Source organism: Arachis hypogaea, chromosome 20 (assembly GCF_003086295.3).
Source record: "Arachis hypogaea cultivar Tifrunner chromosome 20, arahy.Tifrunner.gnm2.J5K5, whole genome shotgun sequence".
Taxonomy (NCBI): Eukaryota; Viridiplantae; Streptophyta; class Magnoliopsida; order Fabales; family Fabaceae; genus Arachis; species Arachis hypogaea.
Genome location: NC_092055.1, coordinates 95,131,000 through 95,150,802, shown reverse-complemented (window position 1 = coordinate 95,150,802; position 19,803 = coordinate 95,131,000). Strand labels below are relative to the sequence as shown.

The following is a 19,803-nucleotide window of genomic DNA, read 5'->3' as shown; positions in this document are numbered from 1 at the left end:
TTTATAGAACATAATAGTGATAGAGTAGTAACGTTTGAATTTTATGTTTTTTTTTTTGCCTTTTTATTTATGGATCATTTTAGTGTACAGATCTTCTTTTGAATAAATGACCATTTGTACCCATGAGAATTTAGAACGCTGATATTTGTACCCATTGTAGATGGAAACTGACTTTGTAACCATGAGAGATAGGCTCCGTGTGACAAAAATAGCCTGGCTTGGGTTGGCACTTGCTTCGGGGTTGTAGGACCCTACGTGGCTCTCCGAACCTCCTAAAGCCCTGTCTACATGGATCTGAACGACGCCCTTTCGACCGGAAACGTCGCACCACCCCAGATTCTGACTTCTCCAACGATTATCGTCACCGCCGCCGAAGCCCCAGCTATGACTCATACGACCGCAGTAAAGACCGCAGCCGTGATCGCCACTGACCCGAGTTGTCCGAACGTAGAAGCCCCAAGTGCGTCACCACCAACGAAGGACATCCTAACGGCGACGCACTTCCAAAGAACTTCGACCGCCAGAACGGTGGCTTGTTTCACAACCGCGACCGTCGCAATGGTGACTGGCGACGGCGCTTCGATTCCGAGTCCGACGAGGAACTGAAGGGATTGCCGTTCGAAGGTAGGCGCGAGAATAATAACGATTCGAGCGACAAAGAGATCAAACATTACGAAAAATCAAAATTTGAATCCAATTCGGAGAGTTCTTCGGAGTCTGAATCGGAATCCGACGGTTCGCGCTCGAGGAGAAAAAGAAAAAAGAGTTCTGGTTCTAAGCGCAGTAGACGAAAGTCGAATAGCGATAACGAATCTGATGAGAGTGAATCTAAATTTGACGATTCAATTTCAAGGAGGAAGAGAAGAAGGAGTTCCAAGTCGAAGGGTCGGAGAAGGAGAAGGAGAAGGAGAAAAGTTGATAGTGATGTTGAATCGGAGGAAAGCGATACTGAAGAAGAGGAGCGCAAAAAATCTGATGAAGAAGAAGCATTCTTCGCTGTCGAAGGTAAGCAGAAGAGAAAGAAGCAAAAAATATGAATCAGAAAGCGAGGGTTCTGAGTTAGAAGAGGAAAAGGATTCTGCTGATGCAAAGAACAAAGCAACAGTTGAAGAGGTGATGAAAACAGAGGTGAACCCCGAGGCTTTGAAATTGAAGGAACTCTTTGAATCTCAGAAGACACCAGCTTTAAATAACGAACCTGCAGTAGGGCCAATGCCCTTGCCAAGGGCAGAGGGTCACATAAGTTATGGTGGTACCCTTAGACCGGGAGAAGGTGATGCAATCGTGCAGTATATGCAGCAGGGGAAGCGTATCCCACGAAGAGGTGAAGTCGGTCTTTCAGTTGAAGAGATTCAGAAGTTTGAGAGCCTTGGTTATGTCATGAGTGGTAGCAGGCATTAGAGGATGAATGCCATTCATATTAGGAAGGAGAACCAGGTTTATAGTGCTAAGGATAAGCGTGCTTTAGCTATGTTTAACTATGAGGAAAAGGCCAAGAGGGAGCACAAGGTTATGGCTGATCCACGTAGACAGAGTTTTGGGAGGTTTGGAAAGCCACGTAAGATCCTACAACCCCGAAGCAAGTGCCAACCCAAGCCAGACTACTTTTGTCAGACAGAGTCCATCTCTCATGATTACAAAGTCAGTTTTCATCTAAGATGGATACAAATGTCAGCGTTCTGAACTCTGATGAGTACAAATGGTCATTTATTCATCTTCTTTTTATAGATATTATACAAAGTTTTTTAGATTTTTTTTTGGATTAAAACTAAAGATTGGATACGTGGTGTCTTTTTATTGAACATTGACCACAGTTTAAAGAAAAACTGTAATTCAAATGTTTAGTAATTAGCATGCCAAATTAAACTAAACTCTTGAGATTAGAATTAGTTAAAATTTTTGACATGCTTTTAGTTGGTTAACGAGAAATTTAAGTGTGCATACAAGTGGAAATTTTTTTTGGTAAATAAATAAGTTAATTTTTATATTGATTTATTTTTAATTATTTATATTTTCACTCAATTACTTCAAATTTTAATGGGTTATAAATGGATTCAAATTTTGAATTTTAAAATCTTTTGTAATTTAAAAATCTTTCAAATGGTTATATTCCTTCAATCTAAATAATAATAGTTTAAATTAGATTAGATTAAAAAATAAATTTAAATTCTACCATGTAAATTACAATCGTTTTAATCAATTGGATTATATTAAAAAACAACATCAAATCGATATAATTCAAATCATAATAATTATATCAATTTAATTTTGTAAATCGATCCAAACAGAACTATAAATATTTTTTTCAATAATTTGATATTTTTGCCATTATGATAATATTTGTGTTAGATATACACTAAAATTAATCATTGAAATTAGCCACTAGTATAATATTACATGTTAGAATATAAAATATGCATTAAAAATTAATTAAACAACATATATATTTAAATATACCTGATTTTTGTGATTAAATTTAGTGTAATATAGTATTTTTGTTATAATAAAATATATATCAATCGTTTAAGAAATGCATATAAGTATAAATATAAATTTTAATTTTCTTTATTTTTAAAAATTGCTTAATGGCACATTTATAAAGCTATTTTTTTTTATATTCCACATGTATAATACTATAAAATTCATGTTTTACATACAGGAAAATATATGCTCATATGCCAAAAAATGTAATTTGATCGTTGCTCTATTTTTATTTATTTCTATTTCTAATTATTAAATTGTATACAGTAGACCTTTGATATTAAAAAATAACACAACTAATATAAGAGAGTGCATTGTCAATATTACTCAACTATCTAATTGTTTGATTGAGTTTTTAATTTTTTTATTAAGGTGATCAATTATCAAACATTTGGATTCACAAATAAAAGAAAAAAAAAAGTAAAATAGAAAAAGAATTGATAATAAAAGTTGTAATAATTGAAATAAAAATAAAAAAAAATTAACTTTTTAAAATTTTGAAATTAAAGAATACAACCAAAGTGATAAAGAAGAAGAAAATGAAAGTAAAATAAAAAGTGAGACTTAAGTAAGTAAGAATTTTAACATATCGAAATTGAAAGGTATCAGAAACTTGTGGTGTGTGATAGAAAGAATCAGATCTGAGAAGAAGAGTGAGTAGTGGAGCAGAGTTTCAAGAACAGAGAGAGAGAAAGAAGAAAAGAAGAACGTGACCTGAATCCATTTCAAATGTGTAATTGGTAAAGTGAATGTACAATGAGTGAGTGAGTCATTTTATACTTACAAAGGAAAGTCCTTCTAGAAGGGTATGGAAGTGTTAACTTGTAACTAACTACTGAACTGAATTACTAGCTACTAACTGAATTGCTAACTTCTAACTAACTTCTTGCTAACTTCTAACTAACTTCTCTTAAACAGAAAAATTAGTTTTCTAATCTCTTTTAGCTGACTCAGCAGTAATGCAATAATAGCAATAGGCTTAAGACACTCCTATCATTATCTCCACTTTCTTTTCCTTCAAAATTCTTCTGCAAGAACAGTACACATGAGAGTAAACCTCTGCACTCCCTTTAGGTGTTGCTGCTAATTCTGGTTTCTTGACTAGCTTGTTGATCACCACTCTCCATTTCAACAATATTCAGCCTGGACCTGAACTGCAAAAACTTCTCTGAGGGTACTATTTTTGTCAGAACATCAGCTACCTGAACGATTCCTGGAATATCGCCGATTCTGATATTTTTGTTGTTTACATGACCTCTTACAAAGTGCATGTCTATTTCAAAGTGTTTGGACTTTGAGTGAAGGATTGGATTGGCTGCCAACAGTACTGCACTCAGATTGTCACAGTACATTAGTGGTGTTTCTCTTAAGGGACACTGTAATTCAACCATGAAATTCTTTATCCACAGTAACTATGCCACCAGGTCAGCCAAGCTTCTATATTCTGCTTCTGTACTGGACCTCACAACTGCAGTTTGTTTCTTTGATGCCCACGAAATCAAATTCCCACCTAGGAACACGCAGTACCCGCTTGTAGACTTCCTATCATCTGGATCTCCAGCCCAATCTGAATCACTATATGTAGTGATTTGCATCGAGTTTTCTCGCTTCAGGTGCAGTCCATAGTGTCTTGTGCCACTGAGATATCTCAGGATCCTCTTTACCATTCGCTAGTGAACATCCAAAGGAGCTTGAACAAATTGTGCTATTTTGTTGACACTGTAAGAGATTTCTGGCGTAGTTACTACCAGGTACTGAAGGCTTCTAATTACTGACCTATATAGCTAAGGATTTGCAAATTGTGGCCCACCAAAAGCTAAGAATTTTACAGTTGAAGGCAATGGGGTGTGGCAACTTGTGTAACCAGTCATGCCAGCTTTCTTTAGAATTTCACCAATGTACTTCTGCTGTGATAAGAGCAAACCACCAACTTTAGATCTTTCCACCTGAATGCCAAGGAAGTAATGAAGACTCCCCATGTCTTTGAGAGAAAATTTTGCATTCAGTTGCTCAATTGCTTTTTTTACCAGCTTCTCTGATTCACCTGTGATGATTATATCATCCACGTACACTAGTATATAGGTCTTTATGCCATCAACATTTTTCAAGAAAACTGAGATATCAGACTTTGTTGCTTGAAAGCCAATTTCACCAAGTCCCATTATCAGCTTGTGATACCACTCTCTTGGGGCTTGTTTTAACCCATAGAGAGCCTTGTCCAGTTTGCATACTAGGGATGAATCACTGGTTTCATACCCTTTAGGCTGTTTCATATACACTTCTTCTACCAATTCTCCATGCAGGAATGTGTTGTTCACATCTAGCTGCCTTATCACCCAAGACTTTGCCAAGGCCATTGACAGAAGTAGCCTGATGGAGGTTGGTTTTACCACTGGACTGTATGTCTCAGTGAAGTCAAAACCAGGCTTTTGTGCAAACCCTCGTGCCATTAGCCTGGCTTTGTGTTTTTGTAGGGACCCATCTGCATTGTACTTGATCCTAAACACCCACCTACTTCCAATTGCTTCTTTATTAGGGGGACATATTTTGTTCTTCATTAGTGCTTCATATTCTGTGTCCATTGCTGCTTTCCATTTGGGTATGCTGAGAGCTTGTTGTACACTCTTTGGTTCTACACTTGCTTGAAAGGCCTTTGGTTTGAACACTCCTGCTTTGCTTCTGGTGACCATGGATGTGAGTTCCTTGACACTGTTTGATTAGCTTTCAGGTTTGAAATTGGCAACACAATTTCTATGTCATTTATTGGAATTGGGATGGGAGTTGCTGATGCTGCTGTTGGCCTCTATTGAGATGTAGTTGATCTATGGTTTAGGTTGTTGTTGTGCTATTTGGACTGAGCTTTCAGTTACAGAATTTTGTTGGATTGCATTTCTAGGAGAGTTTGCTGCTGCTGCTTCTGAAATCTGTTGAGCTGAATCTAAACTGTCTTGAGTTGAAGCTGTCCTAGTGACTTTACTGAGCCTTGGAATTGTTGGAAAACTTGGAGTTAGAGTTGAGGTCTCTAAGTTTTGTATGTTGCTGGCTGCTTCTTTTGTTTTTTGAAAAGGGAATCTTTCTTCAAAAAATACAACATTTGGAGTTGTGATGATTTTCCCTTGTTGAGTGAGGCATTTGTAGCCTTTTCGGACTGAATCATATCCAATGAAGGTGCACGGAGAGGATCTAAAATCGAGCTTATGCTTGTTGTAAGGCCTTTGATGGGGAAAAAATAGGCACCCAAATACCCTGAGATTCTCAAAGGTTGGTTTCTTTCCAAGCAACTTTTCTGTTGGTGACTGCCCTTCCAACACTGGTATAGGTAGTAAGTTGATTAGTTTTACTGCTGTAGCAAAGGCATCACCCCAGAATTTTGTAGGCATTGAGGTTGCTGCTAGTAAGGTCAGTCCCATTTCAACTACATGTCTGTGTTTCATTTCAGCTGAGCCATTTTGTTGGTGCACATGAGGACATGAGAACCTGTGTATGATTCTCCTTTCCTGCAAGATCTTAGACAAACTCATATACTCAGCAACATTATCATTTTGTATCATCTTTAGTTTTTGGTGCGGAATTTATAGTCCACAAACTAACCGGCAAGTGCACCGGGTCGTACCAAGTAATACCTCAGGTGAGTGAGGGTCGATCCCACGAGGATTGAGGGACTAAGCAACAATGGTTGATTAATTTACTTAGTTAGACAAACAGAAAATAGTGTTTGAGAGTTCAAAAAGCATTAAATTAAAGATAGGGCGAATAAATAAGTTAGGAATAAAGTATGGAGAAACAGTTAAGGCTTCATAGTTATCTATTTCCTAGATTGACTTTTCTTATTAACTATTTTAATCATGTAAGATTTAATTCATGGCAAACTGTATGTGACTAGACCCTAATTCCTTAGACCTTTCTAGTCTCCTCTAAAATTCATCAATTGCCAATTCCTTGGCCACTTAATTTCAATTAGAGGGTGAAGTTCAATTCTAGTTTATATGCCACAGAAATCCTAATTACCCAAATATAAGAGGATTATATGTCATGTATCCTGTTAAGTCCAGATAATTAGAAATTTAGGAGAATATGTTTTCAAGCTGTTGTTCAAGTAAAGAGCTTTTCCAAGTTATACAAGAACTCAATTAGAAAGAGGGTCATACTTCCGTTCCACCCAAATTCATAAGATAAAGAACGAAAACAATTCTTGAAATATAAATCAGTACATGAATTAAAATAGAAAAATAATAAAATCAATCCATACAATAGACAGAGCTCCTAACCTTAACAGTGGAGGTTTAGTTGCTCATAATTCAGAGTGAAAAACTAGGATTGTAAATTGGACTGAGATGGAATGAAAAGTTAACTAATTCCAATCCCTCTTATATCTAATCCTAATAAATTTAAAATCTATTTTCTAAAACTAAAAGTAATATATTTTCCTATTTTAAAATAAAAGTTTAAATCCGAATCCAAATCAGCATTTTTTGCGTTTTCTGCATGTGGCACATGTCACGCGTACGCGTCACTGGTCTTCTTTGCATGTCACGCGTACGCGTTAGGTACGCGCATGCGTTGCTGAGAAACTTCACTTTTCATGCGTACGCGTCAGGTACGCGCACGCGTCGCCATTAAAAGCTCCAAATCACACGCAAGCGTCAGGTACGCGCACGCGTCGCTCTTTGCTGTCATCTCCTTTAATTCTTGTGCTGATTCCATTTGTGCAAGCTTCCTCTCCATCCTCTAAGCCATTCCTGCTCTATATGACCTTCTTCTCTTTTTCTGTGGAAGCTCCATCAAATCCAACCAAATGCTACCTAAAATAAACAGAATTGCACACAACTCAAAGTAGCATCCATAGTGGCTAAAAGATAATTAATTCTTGATTAAACTCAACAATTTAAATGCAAATTTACTAGGAAAAGATAGGGAAGATGCTCACGCTTCACAACACCAAACTTGAATTGTTGCTTGTCCTCAAGCAACCAAACTAATGTAGGCTTAGAGTGTGAATTTGCATGAGAATGAGAATTGGATTAAGCTCCTGTCTCTTCTCAAAGTGGGGTTTATCAATTGCAATTATGAACAGTTTTGGCATCTCACTCTCCTTTGAATCAGAAGGAAGTCACTGTCATTCAGAATTAGAATCTGGATAATATTATGAATTCTCTGATCTTTTGTAACTCAATTTAACCCTTGAACACAGCATCTTTTCTTTGATTCTCTTTTCTTTGGTGCTTTGCACCTTGAGCCTAGATGTGACTTTAAATGTTTTGTCTCAAGGATTACTTGACACAAAAATACCACAATCACTTAACTGGGGAACTCTCTTTAAGTTATGATTTTCCTTTCAGCTACTCCCAGACAGTGGTGCTCAAAGCCTTTGGCATACTCTGCTAATTGCAATTGATCTCGACTCTAAATGTTTTGTCTCAAGGATTACTTGACACAAGAACACCACAAGCATATGACTAGGGAAACAACTCTTTGAGCTTTTAATCATGTCTGACCTCCCTAGTCATTGATGCTCAGAGCCTTGGACCTTGCTTTTATATCCCCTTTTTTTTTCAATGTTGTTTCTTTTGCTTCAAGGATTAAACTTTTACTTATTGCAGAGACTTCATAATAGTTCTCTAAATTCTTGTTCCTTGTACATCAACATTCTTTGATTCAAATTTAAATATGCAATGTTCATGTCATGCATTCAGAGTCACAAAAATTACCACCACATTTGAATAAATGAGAGTACTCTAAAAATTAAACTCAATTTCTCATGCACTACATCTTTTCTTCGTTCTTTTTTATTTCAAGCTCAGTGGGCAATATATGAGGCACCTTTCAACATTAAAGCAATTAACAGAAAATTTCAAAATAACAGAACTAAACTCGAACCTAGGAATCTAACTAATAAAGGATCATGCAATAAACAAAGTAAAATAGCAGAAAACCGGAACATAACATGGTAAGAGTGGGAAGGAATATAGAATGAAAAGAACTCAACCACCTTAGTTATGTTGGTGGCCATCTCATTCCTCTGGCTATGCTCCTAAGTGAAGATGATTTGCCTCCCTTTGGTCCCATAGAAAAGCCATAAGCGAAGCGACAACACCAAACTTAAAGGTTTTCTTGTCCTCAAGCAAAGAAGAGCTGAAAATAGAGAGGGACATAAAAAAAAGACAGAAAAAAATAGTATGATGAAAGAAGAGTAAAAGGATAAAAGAACAAGAGAGAATTAGGATTGGGGGGTGGATGATTTGAAATCAAGCGCTGAGGGGTTTAATTTGGGCGTCGCATGCGACGCGCACGCGTACGCGTGGATGGCCAGGATTGGAAAATGATGCGCACGTGTCAGGGATGTGTACACGTGATGGGACTTGTGCTCCCAGCACCATTCCAGCCCCACACCATCATAACTCTCTGGCCATGCACCCATTTATGCCGTTTTTCAAGGTCACGCGTACGTGTGGGGGACGCGCACGCGTGGACTGGTGGAAACGCAAGCGACACATACGCATGAGGGACGCGTACGCATGAGACAGCTTGTGCGCCCAGCACAGTTCCAGCCCCACTCCTGCTCAACTCTCTGTCCAATTTTATTTTTCACGCACACACATATGACGCGTACGCGTCAGTGACGCTTGCGCGTCGTGTGCTCTTTTTTTTTTGTGTCACCTGAAGTGTTCGGTTCCTGTTATAAAATAGCTGCATGATCAGAAAAATAGTAAAAACTCAATAAAAATCAAATAAATAAGAAAATCACTACTACGAAAAATAGCTAAGGATACGAAATTATCGGGTTACCTCCCGACAAGCGCTTCTTTACCGTCACAAGCTTGACGGTCAGCTCCTCTAAGGAGGAGAATCATAGGGGCTCAGCTCTTCACCCCTTACTTTGAACTTCTTTTCTATGTCTCCATAAATCAGCTCAATATGCTCCAGAAAGAGGATTCTGTTTACTGTATAAATTCATACTGGATCCCTAGTCAACACCACCTTCATTCCTGGGGAGAAATCTTCAGTGGGGATCTTTTTGTTTCTCCATCCTCTGGGTACTTTCTTCATTTTGGGGACCTCCTCCTTGGTTGATGATGCATTCCCGACACCAAACTTAGGTTTGATGTCAGGAGGAATTTTATTGGTTGTCACTAAAGGAGGTTTGAGCTGCAATTTCTGCTGTGCATCATTAGGGGGTTCTTGAAGGTTTGGATCAATAAGCTCAGTCTGCATGCACCTCTCTTCTTTACCTGCTGAATGTATATCTTTGAAGACATGAAAAACCAGTTGCTCGTTATGCACTCTGAGCACTAATTCACCCACTTCTATATCAATTAGAGCTCTCCCAGTGGCTAGGAATGGTCTTTCTAGAATTATAGAGGCATTCTTATCCTCCCCCGTGTCAAGAATCACAAAATCTGCTAGGAGAAAGAACTTACCTACTTTGACCAAGATATTCTCCACTAATCCGTATGCAGGCTTCATAGATTTGTCTGTCATCTATAATGCTATCTGTGTGGGTTGTGCCTCTTGGATTTGCAACTTCTTCATCACAGATAGGGGCATTAGATTTATGCTTGCCCCCAGATCACATAGGGATTTCTCAAAGGTTGTGCTCCCAATGGTGCATGGAATTTGAAAGCTCCCTAGATTTGGTGATGAGCAGATAATTTATACGCTTTTTGGCATTGTTTTTAGTAGAATCTAGTTACTTTTAGGGATATTTTCATTAGTTTTATGTTAAATTTACATTTCTGGACTTTACTATGAGTTTTTGTATTTTTTTGTGATTTCAGGTATTTTCTGGCTGAAATTGAGGGACTTGAGCAAAAATCAGATTCAGAGGTTGAAGAAGGACTGCTGATGTTGTTGGATTCAGATTCACGGGTCATCACCTTCATCACAGTTAAGCGCGAATGAACATCTTAGATAGGAACAAGCGTGTTTGAATGGAAAACAGAAATACTTGCATTAATTCATTGAGACACAGCAGAGCTCCTCACCCCCAACAATGGGGTTTAGAGACTCATGCCGTCAGAGAATACAAAGTTTAGATCTGAAATGTCATGAGATACAAAATAAGTCTCTAAAAGTTGTTTAAATACTAAACTAGTAGCCTAGGGTTACAAAATATGAGTGGACTATGATGGATGATGCAGAGATCCACTTCTGGGGCCCACTTGGTGTGTGCTGGGGCTGAGATTTTAAGCAATTCACGTGCAGAGGCCATTTGTGGAGTTGAACGCCAGTTTTTGTGCCAGTTTGGGCGTTCAACTCCAGTTTTTTATCCTTTTCTGGCGCTGGACGCCAGAATTGGGCAGAGAACTGGCGTTGAATGCCAGTTTACGTCGTCTATCCTTGTACAAAGTATGGACTATTATATATTGCTGGAAAGCCCTGGATGTCTACTTTCCAACGCAATTGGAATCATGCAATTTCGAGTTCTGTAGCTCCAGAAAATCCACTTTGAGTGCAGGGAGGTCAGAATCCAACAGCATCAGCAGTCCTTTTTCAGCCTGAATCAGATTTTTGCTCAGCTCCTTCAATTTCAGCCAGAAAAATACCTGAAATTACAGAAAAACACACAACTCATAGTAAAGTCTAGAAATATGAATTTTTTCTAAAAACTACTAGAAATAGACTAAAAACTAACTAAAACATACTCTAAACTATATGAAAATATCCCCAAAAAGCGTATAAAATATCCGCTCATCACAACACCAAACTTAAACTGTTGCTTGTCCTCAAGCAACTAGACAAATAAAATAGAAGACTAATAGGTTGAGAAGCAATAATATCTCAGAGTTTTTGATTGAAGCTCAGATTCTAATTAGATGAGCGGGACTAGTAGCTTTTTGCTTCTGAACAGTTTTGGCATCTCACTTTATCCATTGAAGCTCAGAGTGATTGGCATCTATAGGAACTCAGAATTTAGATAGTGTTATTGATTCTCTTAGTTCAGTGTGATGATTCTTGAACACAGCTTCTTTATGAGTCTTGGCCGTGGCCCTAAGCACTTTGTTTTCCAGTATTACCACCGGATACATAAATGCCACAGACACATAACTGGGTGAACCTTTTCAGATTGTGACTCAGCTTTGCTAAAGTCCCCAATTAGAGGTGTCCAGAGTTCTTAAGTACACTCTTCTTTTTGCTTTGGACCTTGACTTTAACCGCTCAGTCTCAAGTTTTCACTTGACACCTGCACGCCACAAGCACATGGTTAGGGACAGCTTGGTTTAGCCGCTTAGACTAAGATTTCAGTCCTTTAGGCCCTCCTATCCACTGATGCTCAAAGCCTTGGGATCCTTTTTAATTGCCCTTGCCTTTTGGTTTTAAGGGTTATTGGCTTTTTCTGCTTGCTTCTTCTTTTTTTTTTTTTTTGCAAGCTTTGTTCTTTGCTGCTTTTTCTTGCTTCAAGAATCATTTTTATGATTTTTCAGATTATCAATAACATGTCTCATGTTCATTATTCTTTCAAGAGCCAACATATTTAACAGTCTTAAACAACAAATTCAAAAGACATATGCACTGTTCAAGCATTCATTCAGAAGACAGAAAGCATTGCCACCACATTTAACTAATTAGAATTTCTCTTATTAAACTCGAAATTTTATTGCCTCTTATTCAAAAGATCTACTATTTTATTCGTGTTTGCTGATGATGAGAAAAATAGACTATAACTTAATTGGGGATAAAATCAAACTAGACACTAATTACTACTAATGGTCATGTAATGAAGACACAGACATAGATAAGCACTTATCATAGAGTAAATGAAAAACAGAGAAAGTAAGAACAAGGAATGAGTCCACCTTAGTGATGATGGCATTTCCTTCTTGAGGCACCAATGATGTTCTTGAGCTCTTTTATGTCTCTTCCTTGCCTTTATGGCTTGATTCCTAGTGATTTTTGGTATTTCTATCCTCAGTTGCTTCCAATAATTATGTGGAAGGAAGTGCATCCCCTGAGGTATCTCTTGATTTGCAGCCACATGTTCTACCACTGAGCTATAGATCCTTTACATAATTGTTTTACCACACCAAACTTAGAATGTTGCTCACCCTCAAGCAAAAGAAGAGGGAATTGCACACAACTCTGGGTGTTCAGTGCCAGGTTGGTGCCCATTTTGGGCGTTCAACGCCCATTTACTAGCCATTTCTGGCGTTGAACGCCAGAACCATGCTCTGTTCTGGCGTTGAACGCCAGACAGGTGCTTCCTCCAGGGTGTGATTTTTCTCCTGCTGTTTTTGATTCCGTTTTCAATTTTTAATATTTATTTTGTGACTCCACATGATCGTGAACCTAATAAAACATGAAAAATCATGAGAATAAATAAAAATTGGGTTGCCTCCCAACAAGCGCTTCTTTACTGTCCTTAGCTGGACTTTGCTAAGCTTTTAATCTAGCTTCAGCCTTGAGCATTCTTGCTCAGTGTTGCCTTCAAGATAATGTTTGATTCTCTGTCCATTGACAATGAACTTCTTATCAGAATCAATATCTTGAAGCTCCACATAACCATATGGTGATACACTTGTAATCACGTATGGTCCCCTCCACCGGGATTTCAGTTTCCCGGGGAATAGCCTGAGTCTAGAGTTAAACAACAGAACCTTCTGTCCTGGTTCAAAGATTCTAGATGACAGCTTTCTGTCATGCCACTTTTTTTATTTTTCTTTATATAGCTTGGCATTTTCGAAAGCTGTGAATCTGAACTCCTCTAGCTCATTTAGCTGGAGCAATCTTTTTTCTCCTGCTAATTTGGCATCCAAGTTTAGGAATCTGGTTGCCCAGTAGGCCTTATGTTCCAGTTCCACGGGCAGGTGACATGCCTTACCATACACCAGTTGGTATGGAGAGGTCCCTATAGGGGTCTTGAATGCTGTTCTGTAAGCCCACAGAGCATCATCCAAGCTCCTTGCCCAATCCTTTCTACGGGTATTTACTGTCCGTTCCAGGATTCTCTTTAATTCTCTATTAGAGACTTCAGCCTGCCCATTGGTTTGTGGATGATATGGAGTAGCCACTTTGTGGCGAATTCCATACCGAACCATGGCAGAGTAAAGTTGTTTATTGCAGAAGTGAGTGCCCCCATCACTGATTAACACTCTAGGGACACCAAACCTGCTAAAGATATGTTTCTGGAGGAACTTCAGCACTGTTTTAGTATCATTGGTGGGTGTGGCAATAGCCTCAACCCATTTTGATACATAGTCAACTGCCACCAGAATATAAGTGTTTGAGTATGATGGTGGGAAAGGTCCCATGAAGTCAATTCCCCATACATCAAACAACTCTATTTCCAAGATTCCTTGTTGAGGCATGGCGTAACCATGAGGCAATAGAAGCCACATTGGAGGACCTTTCCAAGATTCCTTGTTGAGGCATGGCGTTACCAGCTCTTTGGCAACTGTCACAATTACGTACAAACTCTCGGGAATCTTTATAGAGTGTGGGCCAATAGAAGCCACATTGGAGGACCTTGGTGGCTGTTCGCTCACCTCCGAAATGTCCTCCATATTGAGATCCATGGCAATGCCATAGGATTTTCTGTGCTTCCTCTCTGGGGACACACCTACGGATGATTCCGTCTGCACATCTCTTAAAGAGATAGGGTTCATCCCACAAGTAGTACTTTGCATCAGTAACTAATTTTTTCTTTTGTATTCAATTGTACTCCTTGGGTATGAACCTTGCAGCTTTATAGTTTGCAATATCGGCAAACCATGGTGCTTCCTGAATGGCAAATAGATGCTCATCAGGGAACGTCTCAGAGATCTCAAGAAAGGGGAGGGACGTCCCTTCCACTGGCTCTATCCGGGACAGATGATCAGCCACTTGGTTCTCTGTCCCTTTTTTGTCTCTTATTTCTATATCAAACTCTTGCAGAAGCAATACCCATCTGATGAGCCTGGGTTTTGAATCCTGCTTTGTGAGTAGATATTTAAGAGCAGCATGGTCAGTATACACAATCACTTTTGATCCTACTAAGTATGATCTGAACTTGTCAATGGCGTAAACCACTGCAAGTAGTTCTTTTTCTGTGGTTGTGTAATTTTTCTGGGCATCATTTAGAACGCGACTGGCATAATAAATGACATGCAGAAGCTTGTCATGCCTCTGTCCCAATACTGCACCAATGGCATGATCACTGGCATCACACATTAACTCAAATGGCAATGTCCAGTCTGGTGCAGAAATGACTGGTGCTGTGACCAGCTTAGCTTTCAGCGTTTCAAACGCCTGCAGGCATGCTGTGTCAAACACAAATGGCGTGTCAGCAGCTAGCAGATTGCTTAGAGGTTTTGCGATTTTTGAAAAATCCTTTATAAACCTCCTATAGAATCCTGCATGCCCCAGAAAGCTTCTGATTGCCTTAACATTGGCAGGTGGTGGTAATTTTTCAATTACCTCTATTTTTGCTTGATCCACCTCTATTCCCTTGTTTGAGATTTTATGCCCAAGAACAATTCCTTCAGTCACCATGAAGTGACACTTTTCCCAGTTTAAAACTAGGTTGGTTTCTTGGCATCTTTTCAGAACAAGTTTCAGGTGATCAAGACAGGAGCTGAATGAGTCTCCATATACTGAGAAGTCATCCATGAAGACTTCCAGAAATTTTTCCACCATATCAGAGAAAATAGAGAGCATGCATCTCTGGAAGGTTGCAGGTGCATTGCATAGCCCAAAGGGCATCCTTCTATAAGCAAACACTCCGGATGGACATGTGAATGCTGTTTTCTCTTGATCCTGGGGATCTACTGCAATCTGGTTATAGCCTGAGTAGCCATCCAAAAAGCAGTAGTAATCATGACCTGCTAGTCTCTCTAGCATCTGGTCTATGAATGGTAAAGGAAAATGATCCTTTCTGGTGGCTGTATTGAGCCTTCTGTAATCAATACACATGAGCCACCCTGTAACTGTTCTTGTAGGAACCAGTTCATTTTTTTCATTATGAATCACTGTCATGCCTCCCTTTTTTGGGACGACTTGAACAGGGCTCACCCAGGGGCTATCAGAAATGGGATAAATAATCCCAGCCTCTAGTAATTTGGTGACCTCTTTCTGCACCACTTCCTTCATGGCTGGATTTAGCCGCCTCTGTGGTTGAACCACTGGTTTGGCATTATCCTCCAGTAGGATTTTGTGCATGCATCTAGCTGGGCTTATGCCCTTAAGGTCACCTATGGACCACCCAAGAGCTTTCTTGTGTGTCCTTAGCACTTGAATAAGTGCTTCCTCTTCCTGTGAATTTAAAGCAGAGCTTATGATCACTGGAAAGGTGTCACCTTCTCCTAGAAATGCATATTTCAAGGATGGTGGCAGTGGCTTGAGCTCTGGTTTAGGAGGTTTTTCCTCTTTCAGAAGAAAGTTCAGAGGCTCTTTCATGTCCCCTGAATCCTCCAAATCAGGCTGAACATCTTTAAAGATGTCTTCCAACTCTGATTCGAGACTCTCAGCCATGTTGATCTCTTCTACCAAAGAGTCAATAAGGTCAACTTTCATGCAGTCTGTTGATGTGTCTGGATGCTGCATGGCTTTGACAGCGTTCAACTTGAACTCGTCATTGTTGACTCTCAGGGTTATTTCTCCCTGTTGGACGTCAATGAGGGATCGTCCAGTTGCTAGGAAGGGTCTTCCTAGAATGAGAGTGGCACTCTTGTGCTCCTCCATTTCTAGCACAACAAAGTCAGTGGGAAAGGCGAATGGCCCAACTCTAACAATCATGTCCTCAATCACGCCTGATGGGTATTTAGTGGAACCATCAGCAAGTTGGAGACATATCCGAGTTGGTTTAACTTCTTCAGTTAAGCCAAGCTTCCTAATAGTGGATGCAGGTATTAGGTTGATGCTTGCCCCAAGATCGCATAAAGCTGTCTTGGTGCAATCACCTTCTAATATGCATGGTATCAGAAAACTCCCAGGGTCTTTAAGCTTTTCAGGAAAGCTTTTCAGAATGACTGCACTGCATTCTTCAGTGAGGAAAACTCTTTCTGTTTCTCTCCACTCCTTTTTATGACTCAAGATCTCTTTCATGAACTTGGCATAAGAAGGTATTTGCTCAAGTGCCTCTGCAAATGGAATCTTTATTTCAAGAGTCCTTAGATAATCTGCAAAGCGAGCAAATTGCTTATCCTGCTCCTCTTTCCGGAGTTTTTGAGGATAAGGTATCTTGGCTTTATATTCCTCAACCTTAGTGGTTGAAGAAGCCTTTTTAGAGGGGTTGTTGTCAGCACTTGTGTGTGTCTGATCCCTCACTGGCAATTGAATGCCAGAGTCAGAAGCTGGAGTGACGTTAGACGCCAGCTCACTGTCTGTTCCTGGCGCCTGAACGCCAGAAATGTGCCCCTGTTGGGCGTTCAACGCCAGATTCTTGCCTGTTTCTGGCGTTGAACGCCAATCCTGCCTTGTTTCTGGCGCTGAACGCCAGTTTTGGGCATGGTCTGGGCGTTCAGCGCCAGCCTTCCACCCATTTTCTGGCGTTTTAGTGCCAGAATTATTTTTCCCTGGGCTCTTACTGTCCTCAGGGGAATCTTTGGTGGGTCGCTCATTTCTTGAATTTTTGATGCCTTGAGGTGGGGTATTTAATGTTTTCCCACTTCTTAATTGAACTGCTTGGCATTCTTCTGCTATTTGCTTTGATAGCTGCTGCTTTGTTTGCTTAAACTGTTCGTCCATATGTACATTAGCTATCCTTGTCTCCTGTAACCTGTCTTTGAATTCAGCTAGCTGTTTTGTTAGAAAATCTAATTGCTGATTGAATTCAGCAGCTTGTTTTACAGTACTGAATTCAGCAGTTACTGTTTTAACCTCTTCATTCATGGAAGGGTTGCTGCTTAGATACAGATGCTGATTCCTGGCAACTGTATCAATGAGCTCTTGAGCTTCTTCAATTGTCTTTCTCATATGGATAGATCCACCAGCTGAGTAATCTAAAGACATCTGAGCTCCTTCTGCAAGCCCATAGTAGAAAATGTCTAACTGAACCCACTTTGAAAACATTTCAGAGGGGCATTTTCGTAGCATTTCTCTGTATCTCTCCCAGGCATCATAAAGAGATTCATTATCTCCTTGTTTAAAGCCTTGGATGTCCAGCCTTAGCTGTGTCATCCTTTTTGGAGGGAAATATTGATTCAGGAATTTTTCTGTCAGTTGTTTCCATGTTCTTATGCTGGCCTTTGGTTGGTTATTTAACCACCTCTTGGCTTGATCTTTTATAGCAAATGGAAACAGTAATAGTCTGTAGACATCCTGATCTATTTCCTTATCATGTACTGTGTCAGCAATTTGTAAAAATTGTGCCAGAAACTCTGTAGGTTCTTCCTGTGGAAGACCGGAATACTGACAACTTTGCTGCACCATGATAATGAGCTGAGGATTCAACTCAAAACTACTAACTCCAATGGAGGGTATGCAGATGCTACTCCCATATGAAGCAGTAGGGGGGTTAGAATATGACCCCAAAGTCCTCCTGGACTGTCCATCTCCACTTATGTCCATGATGGATATATGGATATAACTTGGACTGATTTACCTTTTTATTTATTTTATTTTATAAGAAGTAAATACTTAAATAAAATAAAATAACTAAAAAAGATTTGAATTTTGAAATAATAAAATATATATATATATATATTTTTTTTTTTTCGTAAAAAAATTAAAATTAATTAGTTAAAAAAAACAGAAATTTTTGAAAAAGAGGGAGGATATTTTCGAAAATTAGAGAGAGAGAGTTAGTTAGGTAGTTTTGAAAAAGTTAAGAAACAAACAAGAAGTTAGTTAGTTAGTTGCAACAAATTTTGAAAAGATAAGAAGTTAGGAAGTTAGAAGAGATATTTTGAAAAGATATTTTTTTTTTTTTGAATTTAGTGAGGAGAGAGAAAAACAATAAGATAGTACAAGATTTAAAATTTTTAGATCTAATGCTCCTTGTTTTTCGAAAAATTTGGAGAGAAAACACCAAGGAACACCAAACTTAAAAATTTTAAGATCAAGACACAAGGAAAACTCAAGAACACTCTGAAGACTCACAAGAACACAAGAACATGAAGGAAGAACACCAAACTTAAAATTTTTAGAAAACCAAACCAAAATTTTCGAAAATCAAAGGGAAATCAACAAGAAAACACCAAACTTAAAGTTTGGCACAAGATTTAATAAAAAAATATTTTTGAAAAAGAAGGTTTTGAAAAGAGTATAAAAGATTCTAACCCAATTACCAAGAACACAGATTAACGCTCTAACCAAATGAGTTATGGGACTTGTTGTGCAGTGATGGAGAATATGTTGGAGTTTTGGAGATGCTTTGTCTTCTGAATCTCTGCTTTCCTCTGTCTTCTTGTTCACGCACGCACGTCCTCCTATGGCAAGCTGTGTGTTGGTGGATCACCGTTGTCAATGGCTACCTTCCATCCTTCCAGTGAAAACTACGCTCACGCGCTCTGTCACAGCACGGCTAATCACCGATTGGTTCTCGATCCGGTTGGAATAGGATTTACTATCCTTTTGCGTCTGTCACTAACGCCCAGCCTTCAGGAGTTTGAAGCTCGTCACAGTCATTCAATCCTTGAATCCTACTCGGAATACCACAGACAAGGTTTAGACTTTCCGGATTCTCATGAATGCCGCCATCAATTCTAGCTTATACCACGGAGATTCTGATTAAGAGATCTCAGAGATACTCATTCAATCGGATATAGAACGGAGGTGGTTGTCAGGCACACGTTCATGATTTGAGGAAGGTGATGAATGTCACTGATCATCACCTTCATCACAGTTAAGCGCGAATGAACATCTTAGATAGGAACAAGCGTGTTTGAATAGAAAACAGAAATACTTGCATTAATTCATCGAGACACAGCAGAGCTCCTCACCCCCAACAATGGGGTTTAGAGACTCATGCCGTCAGAGAATACAAAGTTTAGATCTGAAATGTTATGAGATACAAAATAAGTCTCTAAAAGTTGTTTAAATACTAAACTAGTAGCCTAGGGTTACAAAATATGAGTGGACTATGATGGATGATGCAGAGATCCACTTCTGGGGCCCACTTGGTGTGCTGGGGCCCACTTGGTGTGTGCTGGGGCTGAGATTTTAAGCAATTCACGTGCAGAGGCCATTTGTGGAGTTGAACGCCAGTTTTTGTGCCAGTTTGGGCGTTCAACTCCAGTTTTTGATCCTTTTCTGGCGCTGGACGCCAGAATTGGGCAGAGAACTGGCGTTGAACGCCAGTTTACGTCGTCTATCCTTGTACAAAGTATAGACTATTATATATTTCTGGAAAGCCCTGGATGTCTACTTTCCAACGCAATTGGAAGCATGCCATTTCGAGTTCTTTAGCTC

The 19,803-nt window shown here is 39.2% G+C and overlaps 1 pseudogene; it reads left to right on the top strand.

Moving 5' to 3' along the window:
* Nucleotides 1–288: 288 nt before the first annotated feature.
* Nucleotides 289–1,683, top strand: LOC112786024 (uncharacterized; annotated as a pseudogene).
* Nucleotides 1,684–19,803: the final 18,120 nt, after the last annotated feature.